General features: G+C 41.4%; 1 protein-coding gene and 1 long non-coding RNA gene across 3 annotated transcripts in view; both read left to right on the top strand.

Moving 5' to 3' along the window:
* Positions 1-257: 257 nt before the first annotated feature.
* Positions 258-11,575, top strand: LOC148758692 (uncharacterized). Its single transcript, XR_016020887.1, has 2 exons — positions 258-10,698; positions 11,256-11,575. It is a non-coding gene; the product is annotated as an uncharacterized LOC148758692 (long non-coding RNA).
* A 5,568-nt stretch (positions 11,576-17,143) lies between these two features.
* ARMH4 (armadillo like helical domain containing 4) overlaps positions 17,144-21,623 on the top strand; it is a 98,395-nt gene continuing 93,915 nt past the window's right edge. Inside the window, exon 1 of one of the 2 annotated variants that reach the window (XM_019725799.2) lies at positions 17,144-17,505. The gene's annotated coding sequence lies outside the window, so the exon portion shown is untranslated. The remainder of the gene's footprint in view (positions 17,506-21,623) is intronic. The other variant, XM_074327429.2, reaches the window with a different exon arrangement.

Genomic DNA, 21,623 nt, shown 5'->3' with positions numbered 1-21,623 from the left:
ATTGTTAGTTGCAAAATTAGTGCATGCTCTCTATAAAATATTTTAAACAATGCAGAAAAGTATGAAGTAAAATTTTAAATCCTTTTTTGCTCCACCCAGTTCTACTCCTTAGAAGTAGTCACTGATAAGTTGTGGGGTGTCCTTTCAAACACTTTTCTATGTGTGTAAAACACCTTAAACCAAACTTATTTTTTTCAGAAACCAGTTTGTATTGTAGAGAACAGATAGCATTACTTTTTGGGGGGATAATTTTTATTTTGAATTAATTCTAGACTTGCAAGTAAGCTACAATCCGTACAAATACTTTTCTATGCCCTTAGCTCAGATTCTTTAATTATTAGCATTTTACCACTTTCATTTTATGATTCTCTATCTGTATACATATTATTTTTTCTGAACCATTTAAAAGTAAGTTGTACTCATGACGTCCCTTTTCCCCTAAATACTTCAGTGAATATTTCCTAAGGACATTCTTCCTCATAACCGTAGTATAAGTATCAAAATCGGGAATTAACATCATCAACTATAAAATACTATCATCAACTCTACAGCCTTTATTTTATTTCTCCCATTGTCCCACCACTATTACTTTATAATGCATCATCTTTTTTTCCAAAGGAATGTATGAACAGATATGTGCCTTAAATTTTTTTACAAATGAACAAGCTGGTTGACTAACCAGAGATTATGCACTTCTAACTTATCTCCATGTTTTTCTTACTCTGCCCTCCTCCTGCCACGAACACACACTGCTCAGTGGCCCTCCTGAGCATTTCCGGTACATGCCTTGCCTTACGTTTTTGTTCACATTCTCTTCCCAAAATGGCCACCTTCCTCTTCCCTTTTTCTTACTGGCAAAATCCCACTCTCCCTTCAAAGCTTCCTGACATCTTTCCCAACCCAACCCCGTCATGGGCTCTTAGTTTTGCTTTGTTTGTGTGCCCTCAGCTTTCTGTGCAAGGCTGCTTTATAACATTTCCCATTATACCATCACTGTTTTGATTTCTATCTGAATTTTAAGCTTACAGAAATCAGGTACCCTCCAGCATCTAGTCTAGAACCCAGAACAGAAAGCATGGTCAGTAAATGCTGATTTAATACTGAGTGATCTATAAGTCTTTTCTTCTCAAGGGTGGGTGTGAACAAAATGAATGAAATACTGATGCCTTCTTATGAGTTGCAATCCTTTCTTATTGGATCTAAAGTGTGTCATATTGAAGCCAAGGAAGAAAAATGTTATGTCCTGAGAACCTACCTGAACTGAAAACTACAAAACATTGCTGAAAGAAAGAAGACCTAAATAAATGGAAAGTCATTTCATAGTCATGGAATGGAAGACTTAACATTGTTAAGATGGCAATACTACCCAAAGCTATCTACAGGTTTGACACAATCCCTATGAAAACTCCAACAGTGGTTTTTGAAGAAATAGAAAAGATGGTCTCAAATTCATATGGAATTCCAAGGGGACCTGAATAGTCAAAACAATTCTGGAAAAGAACAGAATTGGAGTTACTCGTACTTCCTGATTTCAAAATTTAGTGTAAATCTACAGTGATCAAAACAGTGTGGTATTGGCATAGGATAGACATATAGACCTGTGGGATAGAATTGAGATTTCAGAAATAAACCCATACTTATATGGCCAATTGATTTTTTTAAATTGTAGTAAAATACATACCATATAAAATACCATCTTAACCATTTTAAAACATACATTTCAGTGACATTAAGTACATTCACATTGTGTAACCGTCACCACCATTCATCTTCAGAACCCTCTTCATCTTGCAAATGTGAAACTGTACCCATTAAACAGTAATATGCAATTGATTTTTGACAAAGGTGCCGTCTGTTTAACAGGGGAAGAATAGTGTCTTCAAAAATTGTTTCTGGGACAGTTGGATTTCTACATGGGAAAGAATTAAGTTGGACCACCCTACCTCACACCATTTACAAAAGTTAACTCAACGTGGATCAACAACCTAAATACAAGAGCAAAACTCATAAAACTCTTAGAAGAAAACATAGAGGTAAATCTTCATGACCTTGGATTTGGCAATGAATTCTTAGTATGGCACCAAAAGCACAAGCAACAACAAAAAAATTAGGTAAAGTGGACTTAATCAAAATTGAAAACTTTTGTGCATCAAAAGACATTATCAAGAAAATGAAAAGACAACTTACAGAATATGAGAAAATATTTGCAAATCATATCTCTGATAGAGTTTAACATGCAGAATATATACAGAACTGGAACTGAACAACGAAATAACAAAAACCCATTTTAAAATTGGGCAAAGTCTTGAATAGACATTTCTCCAAAAAAGGTATACAAATGGCCAATAAACGCATGAAAGATGTAAACAGCATTAGTCACTAGAAAAATCAAAATCAAAATTACAATGAGATACCACTTCACATCTACTATGATGACGATAATTAAATACAAAGTAACAAGTGTTGTTGAGGATGTGGAAAAACTGAAACTATCACACCTTGCTGGTGGGAATGTAAAATGGTGCAGCCTCTGTAGAAAACATTTTTTTTTTTTTACAAATTTTATTGGGAGACAGTGTTTCTCCAGAGAGTTGTCCTTCAATCTACTTGTGGAGGGCGCAGGTCAGCTCCAAGTCCAGTCACCGCTTTCAATCTTTAGTTGCAGGGGGTGCAGCCCACCATCCCATGCAGGAATTGAACCGGCAACCTTGTTGCTGAGAGCTTGCGCTCTAATCAACTGAGCCATTGGGCCTCCCCTGTAGAAAACAATTTGGTGGTTCCTCAAAACGTTAAACACAGAATTATTATATGACCCAGCAATTCCACTCCTGGGTATATCCTCAAAAGAATTAAAAAGAGTAACTCAAACAGATACTTATATGCCAATGTTCATTGTAACATTATTCGTTATAGCCAAGGGATGGAAACAACCCAAGTGTTTATCAACAGATGAATAGATAAACAAAATGTGATATATATACATGCAGTGGAATATTATTCAGCCATAGAAAGGAATGAAGTTCTGACACATGCTACAACATAGGTGAACCTTGAAAACATAATGCTAACTGAAATAAGCCAGACACAAAAGAACGAAGACTGCATGATTCCACTTATATGAAATATCTATTAATAGAATTGACAAACTCATAGAGACAGAGAGTACTTTAGAGGTTACCAGGGGCTGGAAGTAGGGGAGAATGGGGAGTTATTGCTTAATGGTTACAGAGTTTTTATTAGGAGTGATGAAAAAAAAAAGAACATAGTGGTGATAGTTGCACAACACAATTAATGCTATTGGTTTTATACTTAAAAATAGTTAAAGTGGCATGTTTTATGTTATCTGTATTTTACCACAGCAAAAACTAACCTATCTGAACCTACCTCAGAATCTGAGCCTCATATGTTTATGAGAGACTAATTATTTTCTAGAGAGAGTGAGAGGAGAGACATAAATACATAAATTCAGAATCAAGGTGAGGAAGAATGTCCTTCTAAAGTTTAGAGTCTAAACCTCTGGATTTCCAATTTTGGTTTGCATCAGAGTCACTGGATCTGCATGATTTGTCCCTACCCATAAAGATTCTAATTCATTAAGTTTTGGGTGGGCTGGAACACTGATATTTTTAACAGCTCCCCCCGCACCCCCCAGGTGAGTGTGAAGCAAAAACAGTGAAGAGAATTTAGCTTCTGCTGTCACCTGGAGAGTCCCTGACTGGAAGATTCCCTTGAATCTTTGCCCTTTTATTACCAAGGTTTGGTTCCTTCTTTCTGTCTCTCTGGCTCACAGCGAGGGCGCTGGGCTTCCATCTGTACCCCCAAGCCTGTGGACCAATCAGAGAGTCAGTCTTCTGCTGACTCAGTACCAGGTCATCGTGACTCAGCACCAGGGTGCAGCTCTCCTCCTGATCTGAACTTGTCTCCCTGCTCCAACCTTGCTCCCATTTTCTATCCCAGTTTTGATAATTGGGTCTTTGTTTTGTTATTAAACACCTATCTTTTTCTCACCAGTTTTCTCAGGGGAGACTCTCCCTGAATCTTGGCCTCAGGACAAAGGTTTTTCTGTCTTGTTTTTGTTTGTTTTTATTGAAAGCACTCACCTTCAGCACTTTGTAAACCCCACTCTATTCCCCAATCCCTCCTCCAATACACATACTTCCTATTTAAATCCTCTTTCTTTTCCACTTGATGTGCAGGTGTTTGGTGCCTTCCGGAGGTCCCCACTTCCAACTTCATTTACATTGCCATGAACATTCCATCCTGTGGGTCTATCCCAGCCAGCTGCAGGCCAGCTATGGACACATGTCCCAAACACAGGGGCACCCAGCCCCAGCCTTCTTCCCCAGGACTTGCCTTCTCTTGGATTCCCTGGTCCCGGGCCCTGCCCAGATGCCTTTTGAAATACGCCATTACCTGCACTGCTTCCTGCTGCCCATTGCAGGGAAGGGAAAAGAACTAACAGTTATGGGCCTCTTCAATGTTTTGTGCTGTGCCAGGTACTTTGCAGATGGAGTTTAATGTAATAGATTATTTTAAGGGTGTTTTTTTTTTTGTTGTTGTTGTTTTTTTTTGTTTTTTGTTTTTGGATAAGCATATGACACAGCCAAGTAAGGTAACTTGCCCAAATGCTGTTGGTGTATGGCAAGCCTATCATGTGAACTGAACTGGCTCTAAAGTTTCTCCTCTTCAGCTTTATCATGCAGGTCTGGGTTATCTTGCAGGGGTGCAGGTGGGAGTGGCATGACAGGTCTCACATCTTCACTGCTCCCATGTCTCTCAGTTCACTCTCTTGTGCCAAGCAGCGTTGGAGGACCCAGGCGCCTCTCCTGATTTCGTGAGTATGCGTAATGTGTTCCAGGGCTGGCATACTCTTTACATTCTTGTTTATTGCTAATTTACTCTGGATGAAAAAGTTAAAAGTCTGTCTTTTAGGTTACATATTCACAGCAACTAAGCTCCGAAAACCACTAAAGCATTTTTTAAAAAGCTGGAGAGTGTACAGTGATGACCTGTAATCTAAAACATTGGCCAGCAATATTTTCTATACCTTCAGCAAATTAGACCTGTTTTGATCTCGTCGTCAATAGAAACCCACTTCTCACCTGCTCAGTGCACATATAGAGCAAGAAAGGAACCCTTAGAGTTGAGTTCCTCACTTGTCCTGTTTCTTTAGGGGTACTACCCCAGAAGGCAAGGGCCTCATTGTCAGGAGGCCCACAGCATAGCTGAACGGTTTGAATTTGCCTCTAGGGAAAGGAGCCTCTGTAGAACTCTGATGATTCTGTTAACTCCTCACACTTGTCTGGCCCTTTACAATTTTTTTCCTGGGTTGCTTTACGGAGAGAGCAAATGCAGTTTCCATCCCAACAGAATTTAAAGAACAATCATATGTGGAACTATTTCAAGGAGGCAAATTTCAGTTCCAAACTGAATTTAATCAATTTTGTGTATGAAAACTAAAATTATTCTAGACACCTAAGCACTAAGCCTTAGGATGATTTTTGAATTCTTCTTTTTATCTCCCAAGTCCAGTCAGTCACCATATTCAGCTGCCCCTCCCCTCCTTCCAACCACTTGCTCAAAAACCTTTCCTCTTGCTTTGTAATTAAGGCCAAACTCTTTGGCTCGGCACTCAAGGTAGCCATAATGTGGTCTCTGCTTATCTCGTCAGCCTTATGTTTCACGTCTCCCCTACACAAATTATGCTGCCAGAGTATGCGTGTTCCTACCCCTGTGCCTCATTCATTCCATCCCCCCAACCTGAGCGCTCCATCCTGGAACCCTGAGTCCTAATTTTCCTGTCATGCTAGCTCAAGACCCACTTTCTCTGTGGACAATTTCCCAATCAGTTCAGTGCTTTCTCTGTGCTTCTTCTCTTTCTTCTTTGTCACATAAATCATGCACTTACTCGACTTAGCACAGTGATCCTGACACCTAGTAAGTGTTCAGTGAGTGTAGAAGAAGATGGGCTCTGGAGCCAGACTGCCTGAGTTGGTATCCAAGCTCTGCTGCACTTTGACAACTTACTTAACCTCTCTGAGCCTCAGCTTCCTCCTCTGTAATAAGGGTAATAACTGTACCTCATAGCGCTTTTATATATAGTTATTTATCCTTTTATGCAGATATTCCATCTTCTTTACTTAATATTTGCTTTTTGAAGAAAGGTATTGGCTACTTTTGCCACTCAATCCCAAGCACCAAAACCTGAGCCGAGAGAGTTCCGGTTCTGGTACAAGGATATATTATGGAAGGATACATGACTGAGAAAAACAAATGTAAGTGATGGGACAGCACAGGTGGAAAAAAGTCCAGAAGGAGAAGAAACAGTGCGTGGCCCTGGAATAGAGGTGGGAAATGGGGAGGGGTGAGGGGGTGTCAGTAATACTCCAGGAGGAAAGGGACTTTCAGATCTGTAAGGAAAAGAAATGAAAGGATTTTGTCCAGTGGGTCTGAGTCCCAGTTCATTTCCTTTGGAAAGGGAGTGGCTTCAGCCACCTGAAGGGGCCCTCTGGTTCTAGAGTGCTAGAGAAACTAGTGCAGCCCTCAGGGCCTAAGAAGTGGGACCGGCTGGCTGCTCATGGTTGGCTTGAGCCTCAAGGGAGCAAAGAAGAGACTACAGTTTTCCTTTTGGGATGCCCAGCCTGCTCACTGGTCTTGGAAAGGAGACAAAATTTCCATCTGGTAATGCAGACTATGAATTTGACTGGTGTGTTTCTTGGACCGAATCACTTAGGGTGCTGTGCTATGCAAGGGAACCAGTGATGGTATTACTGATGCTCGTGGTGTGTGTGTGTGTGTGTGTGTGTGTGTGTGTGTGTGTATGACTGCATTGATGGAAGAGGGGTCGTATATGACCAACTGTGTATGTGGGGGGCATTCAGGCTGGGGAATGATCCAAGCTGGGAATAACCAGGCTAGAGATATCTATGCTGGGGCCCGGGGTGAGACAGGCTGTGGAATGTTTCAAGCTGGGGGGGATACATCCTGGGGAGATTCAAGCTGGGAGATATAGACTGAGGGGATACAAACTGGGGAGATACAGACCAAGTGGGGTTGTGTTAGTTTTCTATTGCCGTGTAACAAATTATCACAAATTTAGTGGCTGAAAACAATACCCATTGATGAGTTCACAGTTCTGTAGGTCAGAAGCCCAGCAGGCATGGGGTGACTGAGTTTTCCACTCGGTATCACAAGGCTGAAATCGAGGTGTCAGCTGGGCTATGTTCCTTTATGGAACTCAAGGTCCTCTTTGAGTTGTTGGAAGAACACAGTTCCTTGTGGTTATAGAACTGAGGTCCCATTTTCTTGCTGGCTTTTGGCAGAGGCCACCCTCAACAACTAGAGGTCACCCATAATTCCCTGCCACGTGGCCCCTTCCATATGCCTTCTCAGGCTTCACATCTCTCTGACTTCTCTGTCTCTACCATCTAGACCCAGATTTAAAGGGCTCATGTGATTAGATCATGCCTGCCCAGATCATCTGTATTTTCAAGTCAGTTGATTTGGGACCTTAATTATAATTCATCTACAAAATCCTTTCGCAGCAGCAGCACCTATATTAGAGTTTGACTGAGTGACTGGGAGATGATGTGTACGTATCAGGGACGAGGAATCTTTGGGGCTGTCTTAGAATTCTTCCTTTCACAGGGGGATATGGGCTGGATGGATCTAGGCTGGAAGATATAGTCTGGTGGGGGAGAGATGCAAGTGAGGGTGCATCTAGGCATGTGGGATACAAACTGGGAGGGATATCGGCTGGGGGGACCAGCGGTTGGGCAGTGAGATGGGGTGGTGGGGGAATATGCTGAGAGTATGTATGTCGGGGAGGACTTAGGTGGGACAATAAAAGCTGAGGGGGCTACAGGTTGGGGAGTGGTACAAACTGAGGAGGGAATATAGGCTAAGGGGAAGATGCAAGCCAGAAAGTGATAGAGGCTGGAATGGGACGCAGGAGGCAGACTGAGCACAGTACCAGTGTAGAGACTGGCTGCCTGAGACATAGCTATTCTGAACCTAAGTGCTATGACAGGGATGCCCAGGTGTGATGGAGGCCTGAAGCAGAGCACTCAGCCCAGCCTAGGTAATCAGGGACAGTATCCTGGAGGTGATGTTCAAGGTGAGTTCTGAAGATGAGTAAGCATCCTTAGCCAGCCAAAGAAGAAAGGTGAGACAAATGTTCAAGTCAGATGAAAGAACAGTAGCCCAGGCACAGAGGTGTCAAAGTAGATGATGATGCTTAGCTGTAAAGCTAAATCTTTGGCTAAGCCATTAAATATGTTTCGCGCCTCTGAAACAGGATAATGCCACGGAAGACAGCATGGGAGAGGCAGTGCCCTGGACTACCAATCCAGAGGTGTGTGTTCCTGCATGTGCTTTGCCCCGGCATTGGGCAATCTCTTGCAGTTCCAGTGTCTCGTTTGATAAGGAAGGAAATTGGAACAGAAATCCAGTTCCATAACTATAAAGTGTTTTGAGATCCTTAAATAAGATAAATATACTGAATGTCTGCAACAGGCCAGACACTATTATAGTTTCAACCTATTTTCTGCTATGTGAGTGACGTAATTGGTTCTAGTTAAGTGAATTTTCATAAAATGCTAAGTCATTTAAATAACAGCATAATCTCAGCAAATTTAAAAATGTCTTCTGCCCATTTAAGGATATTTCTGTTTGGGGAAAAATATAGTGTTAATGGGAAGTCCCCGGCAGACATAGTCCAAATTACTTAAATTCAAGAGTCTTGTTGATTAAAGATGTTTGGTGAAATTACAAGAATTTCAGAATTATGCAAAAACTACCACTCTTAAAAATCTATCCCCAGATTATTCTTTCCATTATAACTTGAAATTTAAATAGGGGCATAGTAATAGGTTCACTTCTGCTCTCAGGAGTTCCTCAATGGGGAAAAAATCCATTAGCCATCAATTCAGGAAATACCTGCTTTTATACCTGAAAATAAATACCTTGGTCTGCACTCTGTTTCAATACAAGTTTTGATGGGACTTGTGAGTGATAAGGACACTGTGCTGAGTTCTTCCATCATTACCTCATTTAATCCTCCCAGCAATCCTGGGTTATCTTATTCTGAAGCCAAATGCACACTCCTGCTTCCTAAGCAATACTTCTACTTAAATTCTAGAATACTTGTTTGCTCTCTTATCCTAGAAGGCCAACGTATGGGTAGGCATATGGATTGCCTTCCAGGCAATTTGTGCAACAAATTCTGTTTCCTTCTATAAGTCACAGACTCAGAGGCATGGCCAAAATCTACCATTAGGGGAGCCACTTTTTAAAAAAAAGTGCCACCTGTGAACTCAGGTCTGACAATAGGCTTTTTGGGGGGGAACGTCTTTCTCACACTCACTCTAAATATGTCACCGTCTGCTTCTACCAGGGAGGCTATTAAAAATACTTGGATGCCATCAACTCTACTCTAACCAATCAGAAGAGACCCCAGTCTGCACCAGGCATTACCCACCTTCCCTTTACTTGGGGATGATGGGGAGGTGGTGGAAGAGTTAGGCTGGGAAGGGGAGGGCTTTGCGAGGGCTTCGAGTAACAGCTTGGGAGAATGGCTTTTCATCAACTAATATGGAAGCGCTTCATTATTTTAACAAGCAGTGTGAGTGAACCAGGGTGTATAAAGTAAAACTCTATGCTGCCAAACTCCACTGAGCTTTCTAGAAGGAAGGACACCTCTCAGGCATATCACCCTCAGTCCTAAACTGCACCTCCTCAAAGTTTCTTACCCTTATGGCTATTCCTAAAGAAGACTAGAAGAGGGAAAGAAGGAACCTCAGAGTCTCCTCTCTACCTCTTAATGCAAGTGCCTGTCTCTTATTTTCTTAATCAGAAGTCCACCTCCTGGGCCTGGAGGCAGAAATGAAGATGGAGGAAGAGGATGGCGGTAACCATCTTTGCCTTCATTTTTTTTCTCTGTGATGGGGAAAATGTTTATATCTTCAATATTTTTATTTCTTCCATATCGTTATCATCTGCTTAAGATGCCCTTCATGTCTGCTACATTTCCTCCTCCCAGGGAGAGAGAGAGGAGAGAAGGCCAGTTGCTTATATTTGTGCCCTGGGCAAAAAAAAGGGCCTGTAAATCTGTTCATGAATGAATCATGCACTGCACCACATGGGATTTGGTTATAGTCCTCAAGGTTGTCTCAAACACAGCAGCACCCTGGAATTCAAGACACTAAAATCAGAAAGGAGGATGCTCAGGCTTGCATCTTTAAAACAAGGAGCAGTGTACATACTGGAGAAGACATTAAGTTTCAAAAGCAGTGCTAGAGAAGCTAGGAAGCAAGTAGAAGTGTGAGAAAGAAAAACCAGAGAAACAGAATTTACAGGAAAAAATGGAGTCTAACAGGGAAAAAAAAGTTTTGATTTTTTTTATTTAAATAATCATTTATTGTCCATCTGTTAGGTGTGTTGTGCACTCTTAGACATTCCTCCTTCAGATGTTTCGATGCACGGAACTATCAGACGTGTTTGTGTGTTGCATAGGGAATTCTTTGTTAATAGCGGTTCAATTTGTTGTAACTTCCAGGGGAGATTTCAAGGAGTACCCCTCACACCGCCATGTTTCTGACCTCTCCAAGTTTTGAGTTTTTGATGAACCAAGCAGAATATGATCTGAGTGAAAAGTGCTCATCCATGTAAGATGACTGCTGAGAACAATAGCAGGCAATGGTAAGTGCCTTAAAATGCCTTTTGCAAAGAAAGAAATGGAAGGAAATCAAAACATGTCACTATGCCCAAAATCCACTTATAGAAAGCTTCTAAAAGCAAAGAGAAAAGAAAGAATACCATGTGACCATCCCATTTATCTTTACTGGGGATCTTTTGGAGACAAATTTATTTCTTCTTTTGTGGTGATGCCTCACACTTCAGACCAATCTAAAAGTAAATAATTTTCTCTGTATGAGACATATTTTCAATCATTCTGATTCTGAAGGAAACTTTTTTTCCCTTTGGCTATTTTGTAAACAAGTTATAGAGGAATCGCTTTGAACTGATTCTGCAAAATGCATCTTTTATGTCTACTTTACATTGTAAGTCTTGACAAAAATAAATAAAACAAAGCATATTACTGTGGCTATTTGAAAAGATTTGAGCCTGGATGGAATATAGAGTTCTAGATTCAACTTGAAGCAGTTTTTTTTTTATCTTACATTCAGCATATTTCTTTTTTTACGTGCAACTGCTCTTTAAATGAATGTGAACTTTACCAATTAAAAATATTGCAGACTACTAAAATTGAACATGGCACCTTGAGCTGAGCTGCCGCTGAGCTCCCGGATGGCTCAGTTGGTTGGAGTGCATCCTCTCAACCACAAGGTTGCCGGTTCAACTCCCACAAGGGATGGTGGGCTGTGCCCCCTGCAACTAGCAACGGCAACTGGACCTGGAGCTGAGCTGCGCCCTCCACAACTAAGACTGAAAGGACAACAACTTGAAGCTGAACGGTACCTTCCACAACTAAGATTGAAAGGACAACAACTTGATTTGGAAAAAAAAGTCCTGGAAGTACACACTGTTCCCCAATAAAGTCCTGTTCCCCTACCCCCCCCCCCAAAAAAAAAATATTACAGACTTATGGTTAGAAGGGGAATTGAGATATCAATTGGTCGAGTCCTGTGGTTTCAGACAGGACAGATACATGAATGAATTAATCCTTTCTCATAAGATGTAAAAAATAAATCACGGATCTCAGAGCAACTTATGTTGGAATATCTTTTCTTAATTTTTATGAGATTAATATATTTCATTCTGAAGCTGGTCAAACCTCCTTTATATGTTAGTAGTATTCAGTTTGTGCTTCATAGTTGTAAAATGGTGAGCATTACTATGTTTATTTTGGTGATAAGCTTATGGCCATAATTAAATAACAAATACTTTTTTGAACAGCTGCTATTTTAAGGCACTGCCGTTATGGTAGATGTGAGACTATAAAAAAACAGTCTTAATTCAGAGAAATTACAATTTCTGAGGGGAAGGTGGTTACATGACACACATACTGACTACACATGGACTTTCCACATAGGCTTTATTAGATAGATAGACCCTTTCTATAGTAGTATCCTGGAAAAAGGTAGTGAAAATCAGTACCACTTTTAGATTGTTTCAGAAGCATGTGAGGAAATTTTATATCATATATTATTGGTAATGTTTATGTGTATATCACCTTTTCCTCTCCACTACATTTAAGATCTGTGAGAAAAGTTGAATCTGGTTGTATATTTTCACATATACTGCATACTTTCCACAAAACAAAAACATTTGTTGATTGATTAACCATGGAGCTAAACTCGATGCCAAAATAATGCATAGCCCACATTAAATGATGCACTGCTTGTGGCCTAATTACTATGAAACACAAACTCAATTCTGCTATCATGTAAGACAGTTTGGCCAGAAGACTTAGGTGAAATATATAGGAACAGGGAATTTAGCAGGAGGTTGAGTATTACAGTGAAGGAAAGTTTCGTTTTGTTTTTCTGTTTTTTACACTGAAGTTCATGCCATACTTAACCCTTGGTAAACCAATGTTCAAACTGTTGGTCTTATTCTGGTTATGACCCCCAAGTACCTCTTCATTGTGATGCTATTGATACGCAATTAATGATATCTTATCAATATGCTGCAGATTGAATATACACGTGTGTTTCCTGAATCTGATTTGAAAACCTGAATCATATTTTTAAAAAGTGAAATAACCAACACTTATTAAAAGGCATATAATAAAAAATAATGCAGTCAGCCACAGGAAATATATTGGGTAGTTTTCCTGCATTTACAACTGTCCACATAATTTCCATGTTGTGTGAGCGAATGGTGTTTCAGAAACCCCAAACCAGCCAGAATGAAGTTCCTCCTTTTTTAGAAACCTAAAACAAAAGAGACTATATTACCTCTTTTACTAATCTATTTCAGTCTCTAAGAACTTTCTCTGACAAGAGTGCTTCCTTGAGCCTGAGCTCTGCCTTTCCTTGGTAAAGTCATTTTCTTTAAACCCATCGTTGGTAGAGGCAGAGAAGAATAAGCTATTTTTCTTTGCAATGTAGGCAATAAATATGCATACCATTATGTTAATAATGAATATTTCATGCCTATTGTTTAAGGTAAAGGATCTATTAAAGCCATCGATTTATTTACCGCGAGGCATATAAAAAAGGAGACAAGGATGGAGATAAGACTCTTTTGTCTGACATAGTAAAAGCAATTCATATCTTTTTTAGAGTTACAGTTGCCATTTTAAATACAGTTATTCATGCTGATCAGTTCATTTAGGATTAAAGGATATGTTCCACAGGAGACATCAGACCTTTGATGTCCAAATCTCTGAAAAAGAATTTTTACAGACAGTTTCACAAGGACATTATTCATGGCTGAAAAAAAAAAAAAGAAAAAGATAAGATTTCTTTCTTGTAAATGTTTTCAGCCTTGCCTTTATCAAAAAAGTTTCTTTTTAAATGACTGTGCTGTTTAGAAATTTTGTTTCTTGTACCTGCATTAGTAGCCCTTTCTTCTTTTATCTTGCTTTTTCAAGGCAACAGACACAATTCCATTGGTTAGAACTGAATCAGAAAGTTCAAGGCCTAAAGAGGTCTAACACTTAATAAAGGAATATAGAAAAAGACAGATTTTAAAAAGAAGGGAATGTAAAGCATATAATATTCTGTTTCTATAATAACAATAAATTTCTTAGGGGAGAGCGAAGAAGCAATGAGGATTCTTTTGAGTGTTTGCACAATAAGGGTTAAATAATAAAGACAGATAAATATAATGGACTAATGTGTTAACAATTAAAAACAACTACAGTGTATAAAAATGAAATATTCCAAAGCTTTCTTTAAGGAAAACCATTTTGTTATTGGGTTCATCCTACCTGCATATGTCCCCAATATATAACATGCTAAAAACTATTTAGTATGAGGTAAAAATCTAATAAGCTCATTAGCACTGAAGTAGGTCATGTCAAGTGTTCTGAGTGTTTTGGATGCAATGGAAACACCTATCAGTATTAATAAAACTAATTCTAACATTATTACCATTATTTACATCATCACCGTAACCATCAAATATTTATTGAATACCCAGAGTGAGTAGACTATACTTAGCAATATTATTTTACACTAAAGTCGACTCCTGGGAATTTCAAATTAAAAAATTAAAAACAACCAGAAGTCTCCAACAGAATGAGAGTCAGGGAGCAGTTGGGCAGAGAACATTGGGAGATGCTGAACAACTTACGTTCATGAAGTTTTAGGAAGGCCGGAAAGGACAGTCTTTTGTAGAGAAGACTATCCAATTTGCAAATGACCTCTATTGTACATAGCAGCTCCTGTCCTTCTCCTTCCATGGCTAGACATCTTTGTTGGGTGTCTTGGGAGCCAATAAGAATAACACAATCCAAGGAAGGAGTTTTAGAGGCTTCAAAAATAAAGGGAGGGGAAAAAAATCACTGAAAGACAGGAATGGCTTTGAGGACATCCCAGGTAAAACAGCCTTACACGATTTTTCCTCATGTGCCTCTTTCATTTCATTTTGTTGTATTGCCTCATGTGCTTGTCACTGGGGTATTAGGTTGGTGCAAAAGTGATTGCTTTTTTTGCAATTATTTTTAACCTTTTAAACCGCAATTATATTCGCATCAACCTCATAATTTCAAATGAAGACAAAACAAAACAAACTAAAACAAAATACATCCCAGGAAACAGTGGTGCAGAGTCTGGGGAAAGTCCTGCCCGCTGGTGTTCAGGAGCCCTGTTGTGAGCCCATAAGTGGCACTTACCTTGGTGACATCTGCCCCACTCAAGGTCTTGTTCTCCTTTTGCAAGACCAGAAAGCAGGTCTTTCTAGGCTTCAGAAGTAGAGCTGTTACAAATAGACACATGCAACCCACCTCACTTATCTCATTTCGGCAGTGCCTTCTGGGCAATATACACAGGCAATCAAGGTGTCAGATAGCTCCTTGGTACCTGGGGATCAGAATAAAGAGAATTAGTTGATATACTGTGAAGCATTTCTACCCAACTTAGTGATAGTCTTCCTGAGGATACCATGATGCTCAACTCAGCATTGCTAAGATGCTCCCCTCTGGGTGGTATTTGAATGGACATTGTCCTCTCCAAGCTCTGGGGACTGGTCATCCTTTTCTCAGCTGTATGTGACCAGTGCCTTTCTGACACAAAGGTATTTACCAACCAGAACCAAGTAATGACCTAATACTGCAAAAGTATAAAATATGGGATGCCCAGTTAAATTTTAATTTCAAATAAACAAAAAAATAATTTTTAGCATACGTATGTCTCAAATATTGAATGGAGATTCTCTATTTTTATTAACTAAACCTGGCAAACCCCAAACTGCCTTCCTTAAAGCAAGAAACTGTACGTATGCATCAAAAGAGTTCGAGGTACTCCCAAGCTCTTTTGATGCATACGTACAGTTTCTTGCTTTATCCATAAAAGGGTAATAACATGCATTATGTGTAGATTTACTGACTTGACTTTTATTGTACAACTTTCCCTGATTTACAGTTTGTGTGTGTGCTGGGTGGAAGAGTGTATCTTATTATCAATGCCATGTACTAGCAGCAGCTGTTGAGATAAATTGCATTCATCAGAGTTATTTAAAGCAATACAAACCATTTGAGGAAGGATAAAGGACTAGTATAAATGAACTCCAATAAGATCACTTTACTTTTACTGCATAGTTAAAATAATTTGTATTGAGGAAAAGGAAAATAGGAGTTTTATAATGGGAGAAGGGTAATATGGGAGAACAAAAACACTTGAGTGTCACGCAAGTGTGAGGACTAGAGATCTCTAGTGGAGACTTGCGGGTATCCTGGGTCTCTAGGGAGGAGCACACTGGGATTAAGAACAGGAGGGAGGAATGAAGGTGTCAAAGAAACTTTGAATATTTCATTAGTGTGTCGGGCTGGTCCTAGATGTACCTGGAGCTGGAGAATCCTCTCCTCCTGCTGTCTTCTGTTCTGTTTCGTCCTCTGGTCCAACCTCATTAATCAGATTGTTTACTTATTAGTACTATTATTAGCCTGCATTTAGGTCAAGTAGATCCAATTTTGTGATCTAGCTGGGAATCTTACCAAACTACATAACACTGTTTTTATGAGGTATGGTCTTAGTTTCAAACAACTGACTTACAAATAAAATGTTGAAACACAATTTGGTCAGGTTGGGTGTGGCTTATCCACCTGTTCTGTATTGGATCCAGGTAGAAGGCCTTGTCACAATACAATGTATGACATTGAATTACATTGAATACACACCAGAAACAGATCTTATCGAGTCAATTCAATTCAATAACATTCTATTCAACAACTGTTTGTTGACGACCTTTCTGGAAATACAATGATAATATATCTTCTGAAGAGGAGTGTAATAGATAAGATAACAGTGCATAACTGTGCATTGTGTTAGGTATGGGGTTCGAAGGTAAAGACCTTACTCTGACTTCAAGGTTTTTACAAATAACTATAAAATGGGACTAAGACAGCCATTATAAAGAAGGTAATTACTAAGTACAAGAGAGATTGTATATGGAAAGTGCTTTGCTGTGGGAGTTGTTCTAAAATGGGCCTTTAGATTCCTGACACCTCTTTTTACCTACAATTAGAGGAGTAATAGGAAAACAAAACAGTTCTTGAGACACTCACGAATGGTGGTCATGAATTCCAGTGGCCACATTAGCGGTAAGACCTTGGGCAAGTTACATAGCCTTCAGTTTCAACTCTGTGCCCTGATAAATGGGGATTACCAAAATCTGCCTTTGGAGTTACCTGATAGACTAAGCAAGTAAGGAGTGAAGCGCCTCGCATTGTGGCTGGCAGGAGGAAGGGCTCAAAAAACCGTGCTTAATCGCACTTACGTTCAACTTCCTTCTGTGTGACTGAGAGTGATGGAGAAGGGAACACTGTGTGCAGGACTACTTCATAGGGTCCTATTTAGGGGCCCGGCTAAACCGTACAGTTTCCACAAGGAACATCTTGTCGTCTCCGACTTGCGCCCCTTGCGCTAACCAAGGACCAAAGAAATGCAGGCTCGCTTAGCTACAACGCTGGCTGGTCTCCTCCGTAGGCACTGAGGGAGAGCCGTTGCGGAAGACCAGGTGACGAAGAAAGGGCATCAGGGCAGGGGGTCCTGGGAAGAGTCTCAGGCGCGGGCCGAGCAGGACCCGCCCTCGCTGTTCCGTCCCCAGCGCAGGAGCAGAGGCGGGGAAGTGGGCGCCGAGGGGCGTGGGGTGGGGACTGCATCGGGTGTCAGTGCCCGCGGAGTCGGGGCGGGCACATCTTCCTGCCGCCCAATCCCCAGCCGTAGCCGCGGCCTTATGAACAAGCAACAAAGCGAAGCGCCCTCCCCCTAGCATCCCAGACTGTGGAGCCGGCCGCCACCGCTGCAGGGGCCGCCGCGGGGATGCCGAGCGCGGGCGCCGCCGCTCTCTGCGCGCTGCTCGGCTGAAGGCGCACAGGTGAGGACGGGCCCGGCTCTTGCCACTCCGGCGGCTGCGGCTGCAGACCCGGTGCTGGGGCAGAAATGGAGCCGGAGCCCCGGGCGGCGCGGGGTCGCCCCGGGAGCGGTACAATCCAGGGAGCGCTGCAGTCCGGGGCGCGCCAGGCTTGCGCCCTGCGTCCCGGCTAGAACGCGGTGCCGGGTGCGGGTGACCAGGGGCATCTCCTGGAGCGCTGGGCGCGGTGCGCAGGCCTGGGAGGACTCGCCGCACTCCCCGCTCCAGCCCAGCCTCCCCGCTCCGCACCAGAGCCCGGGCCTTTGTGCTGGCGGAGCTTGCAGGGCTGGCTGCTTTTGTGTGGGCTTTTCTTTCTTCCCTCCCTTCCCTCTCAGCCTCACAGCCGTGATAGAGAAGTTTCCGAAGACTGCGATTTGCTCTTTCCAAAAGCATCGATCACAGTGTCCCCGATGCCATCAGTGCCCAGCAGCCAAGGAGCAAATGGGAGCTGCGGTGGTCCCCGAAACGCGTTTTGCTACTTTGCAGAAAACAAACAGTTGAGTCTTGAGTGCAGAGATGTCACTAAAGCTCCCACTCAGACCCCAGCCGGTCCCCCGAGGCACGGCCGGAGAATGCTCTTTGGAAAGAGGGCCTGCGAGTTAGATGCGGACGAAGTGTTGTTGGGAGGCGCTGCCTGGAGGTGCCCAGATGTCGCATGTGCGTCCTGGTCACTGACAGAGCTTAACCTGTGTAGATTCTGAACATGTAGAGCTCTGGCTGGCGAGGAAGCAGCCAAGGTCTCTTAAGAGTTCGGAGTTCTCAAAGATGAGAAATCTGTCTTCCCAAGCGGATCCCACGGACTCGCGAGGATCTTGGCACCTCATTCCAGGGCAGAGCTGATGTGGAGAGGAGAGAAGCACTGCTTTAAAGTGTCTGCCTTCTTTCTTGGGAAGTTTTAGTTTGAAACTTAAGGGGAAGAGGGAGTGGTTCACAAAACCATCCGTAGAGCTCTGAAGGATTTCTTCTGTGGGGTGGGGAGCAGTATGTGTGGCCCCAATTTGCATGCCTCCCCTCCTCTTCGTGTGTTTCCCTGATCACCAGTGATGCTGTTGGGCTCCAGGGAGTCTTGTTTAAGCCAAGCGCCTGCAGAGCCACAGACCAACTTGTTCACTTGCCTGCAGAGCCCCACTGTAGCATTTACTGAAAGAAACTCAAAACCGGGGTGAAGTTTCACAGGATCAGAATATTGCTGTTTACTTTTACACACAGTAGAGATTTAAGAGCCGCTTGCTTTACTATTATGAATAAGGCAGAGTTGCTATAGTTGTCATCATAATGAGCCAAGCACCTACACAGCAGACTTGATATCGATTGCGTTTATTCACAAAACTCCCAAGACTCACGGAGTCTAATGTAGCTACAGCAACTGAGCTAATTAGGGAGAGAGGGATTTGCCTTTGTTTTCATGGGCAGCTGCTTACCATAATATTCTGGCGTTTCCTGGTAGACTTTTCAGCATCCTAACTTGGTATTACAGAAATGGTTTGATGCTAAATATAAGCATAGCATCAAAAGGAGGAAGATGGCCTTACCTGTTATGGAAAATTTCCACTCTTCAACTAAAGGTGTACTTCACTCTTTATTCAGCAGATGTTTGCCTGAAAAGTTGTGTATGGAACTGTATTTTTGTTCATTGAATTTTGTTTATTCTTACAATAGGGAAGCTGGCTGTTCCAAGGGAACCTGGGTTTAATCTCTGTAAAAAGAAAACTCATTCCTTAATTAAGATGTGTGGTCAATCCTGTTTTTCCATATTGTGTTTACTTGGTGATTATAAGAAAAGTGTCCGAATCAAGTTTCAGCTTGAAATGTAGATATTGTTTATTCCTTGAAATGTCTACCTGGGGATTACCTTCTCCTTAAATGTCAGCTAGTACTTAGAGATCTTGTCAAGCAAATGAGGTTTGTGAACCACAAAGAGCAGAAATGAAGTGTCAAATTAGGTCATTGAAAAGAACTGTATGATGGATGGACAAGAGTTTGTTGATCAAGATTGATTAGGAGAGGATTCTGCAAACATCAGATGATTCTCAGGCCACTTTGTCTACATGGGAAACTGAAAGAGGGGAAGCTCTTTGGAAAGAGCTGGGGGGAAAAAGGCTGTTACAGATGTTTCAAATTGCTCACATTTCTGTAGTTTGAGGGGAATGCATGTCAGGACCACACTAATAGGTCTTAAATTGTATGATACTTAAAACTTTTTCTTCAAACCATTTTCAGGTCTGTTAGCACTTTTTTGGGGTCTCTATTCCACCCTTTGAAGAAAACAGAATGAACATTATTATCTCCATTTTGCAATAAGGAAACTGAATTTTGGTGATTTTGCACAAAGTAGAGCTGGAACTTGAAGCCAGTTTTTAAATCTTCAAGTCTAGCTTCTTTTGCCAGGGATAGGATGATGAGCTAGGGGTGATAAGCAGAGACATCGTCATTTGTTTACATTGCTAAATTGTAGAGAAGAAAGCTTGTGGTCCCAAGATGCAGAACTTGGTTGTGGTCTGCAGGAATGGGAAAGCACTATGCTGGCAGTTGCCAGAGTAACCACCTCGACCCAGCCTACTTACCCTCTTCCCTATCAGGACTGATGCCGTTTTCCTCCTGAGGGACCATGCTTATCTTTGTGGTTATTCTCCCACCTTTCTCTGTGGCTGAACATGCTGCTGAAAAGCTCATCTGTCATTCCAGCTACTTCATGTATAGTGAAGGGTGACTGGGGCCAGATGATCTTAAATCCAGTATATCAGGCCAGTGACAGTTGTCAGTAGCACAGTGAATCAGAAATGCTGTGTGCCACAGTTGGGTGAATACGGTCAGCATTTTGATAAGCTCAGCTTCAGACAAATGAAATAGTATTGACAATGAGGGCCTTCAGGATTAAGACAAGAAAAGATAAGACCAATTACTGAGGATCAGGAAAAACACAAAAAGGAAAGATTATAAAGACAAACAAACCAGGGAAAGAGTTTCCTTTTCCCTTCATCAATCACAGTATCACTGATTGGATTTTAAAAAGTGAGATGGTAATTGGGAAGCAGGTCGACCTGAAGCTCTGAAACTTGGCATTTGTTACTGTTGATCTACTTAAAAAAAAAAAAAAAATGAAATAAACACCGAAAACTTAATATATAGCAGAAATGACAATACAGACGTTTTTACTGTCATTAAAATGACACATTGAGTAAGTAGCCAAAATTGGCTAGGTGATGAACAAAACATACATTGAGACATGGATAGAACATGCAATGCCACTGAAAACCTTACTGTATAAAAAAAGGAGGCTTTGCATATTCTTTTTCACATTCTTAAGTGGTTATTTATATTCTCTTCATGCCAGCAAATATTTATTGAACACCTCCTCTGTGTGCCTACCATTATTAGCAATCATATGGCAAACAGAAGAAATAAAAGATCAGTGTTTGTGCACAAAGAACATAATATTATTTGAGGTGACCAGACTTACAGACATGATGGTTTGTGCTGGAGAAGCTGGCAGACCGTGGGAAGAGAATGGGCTAGGCAATTTTGTGATAGAAGTTAATATTCAGGATGTGATCTGGGGGCCAGGATTTGGATACCTGGAGTAGGGAAGAAGGAGGGAGCACTGACTAGTGCAGTGTCATGAGCAAAACTTAGGAACCTGAAATGAGCATGGCACAGAATAGGGCAATAGACCCCCTGGAGATGCTGTCTGTACTGGGCACTAGTACTGTGGGGTTACATTATAGATATGGAGTTTGGCAATTGTGTGTTTGTGGACATTAAGTTATGTTTTGGGAAGGCAGAGCGCTGTACTGACAAAGGAAGGGAACTTGAAGTCTGACAGAATTCATGAGTTCAAAAACAGATGTGATCACATAGGCGAGTTAATTTTCCTCTATAAGCCTGCAGTTTTCTCACCTATCTCTTAGGCTGTTGTTAGGATTAAATAAGATAATTTACATCAGGCACTTATAACACTTGGCACATAGTATCCCCAAATGGTAGCCATTTTTTAATTGAGTATTGTCATTTTTTATTCTTAAACATAAACCATCCGGATTGTATAAAATGGATTGGAGAGGAGAGAGTCTGAAAAGAATCAT

The sequence above is a fragment of the Rhinolophus sinicus genome, chromosome 3 (assembly GCF_057876585.1).
Source record: "Rhinolophus sinicus isolate RSI-liver-muscle chromosome 3, RSI-T2T, whole genome shotgun sequence".
Lineage (NCBI taxonomy): Eukaryota > Metazoa > Chordata > Mammalia > Chiroptera > Rhinolophidae > Rhinolophus > Rhinolophus sinicus.
The sequence above is the reverse complement of the archived record's forward strand: the minus strand, read 5'-3'. Positions and strand labels throughout refer to the sequence as shown.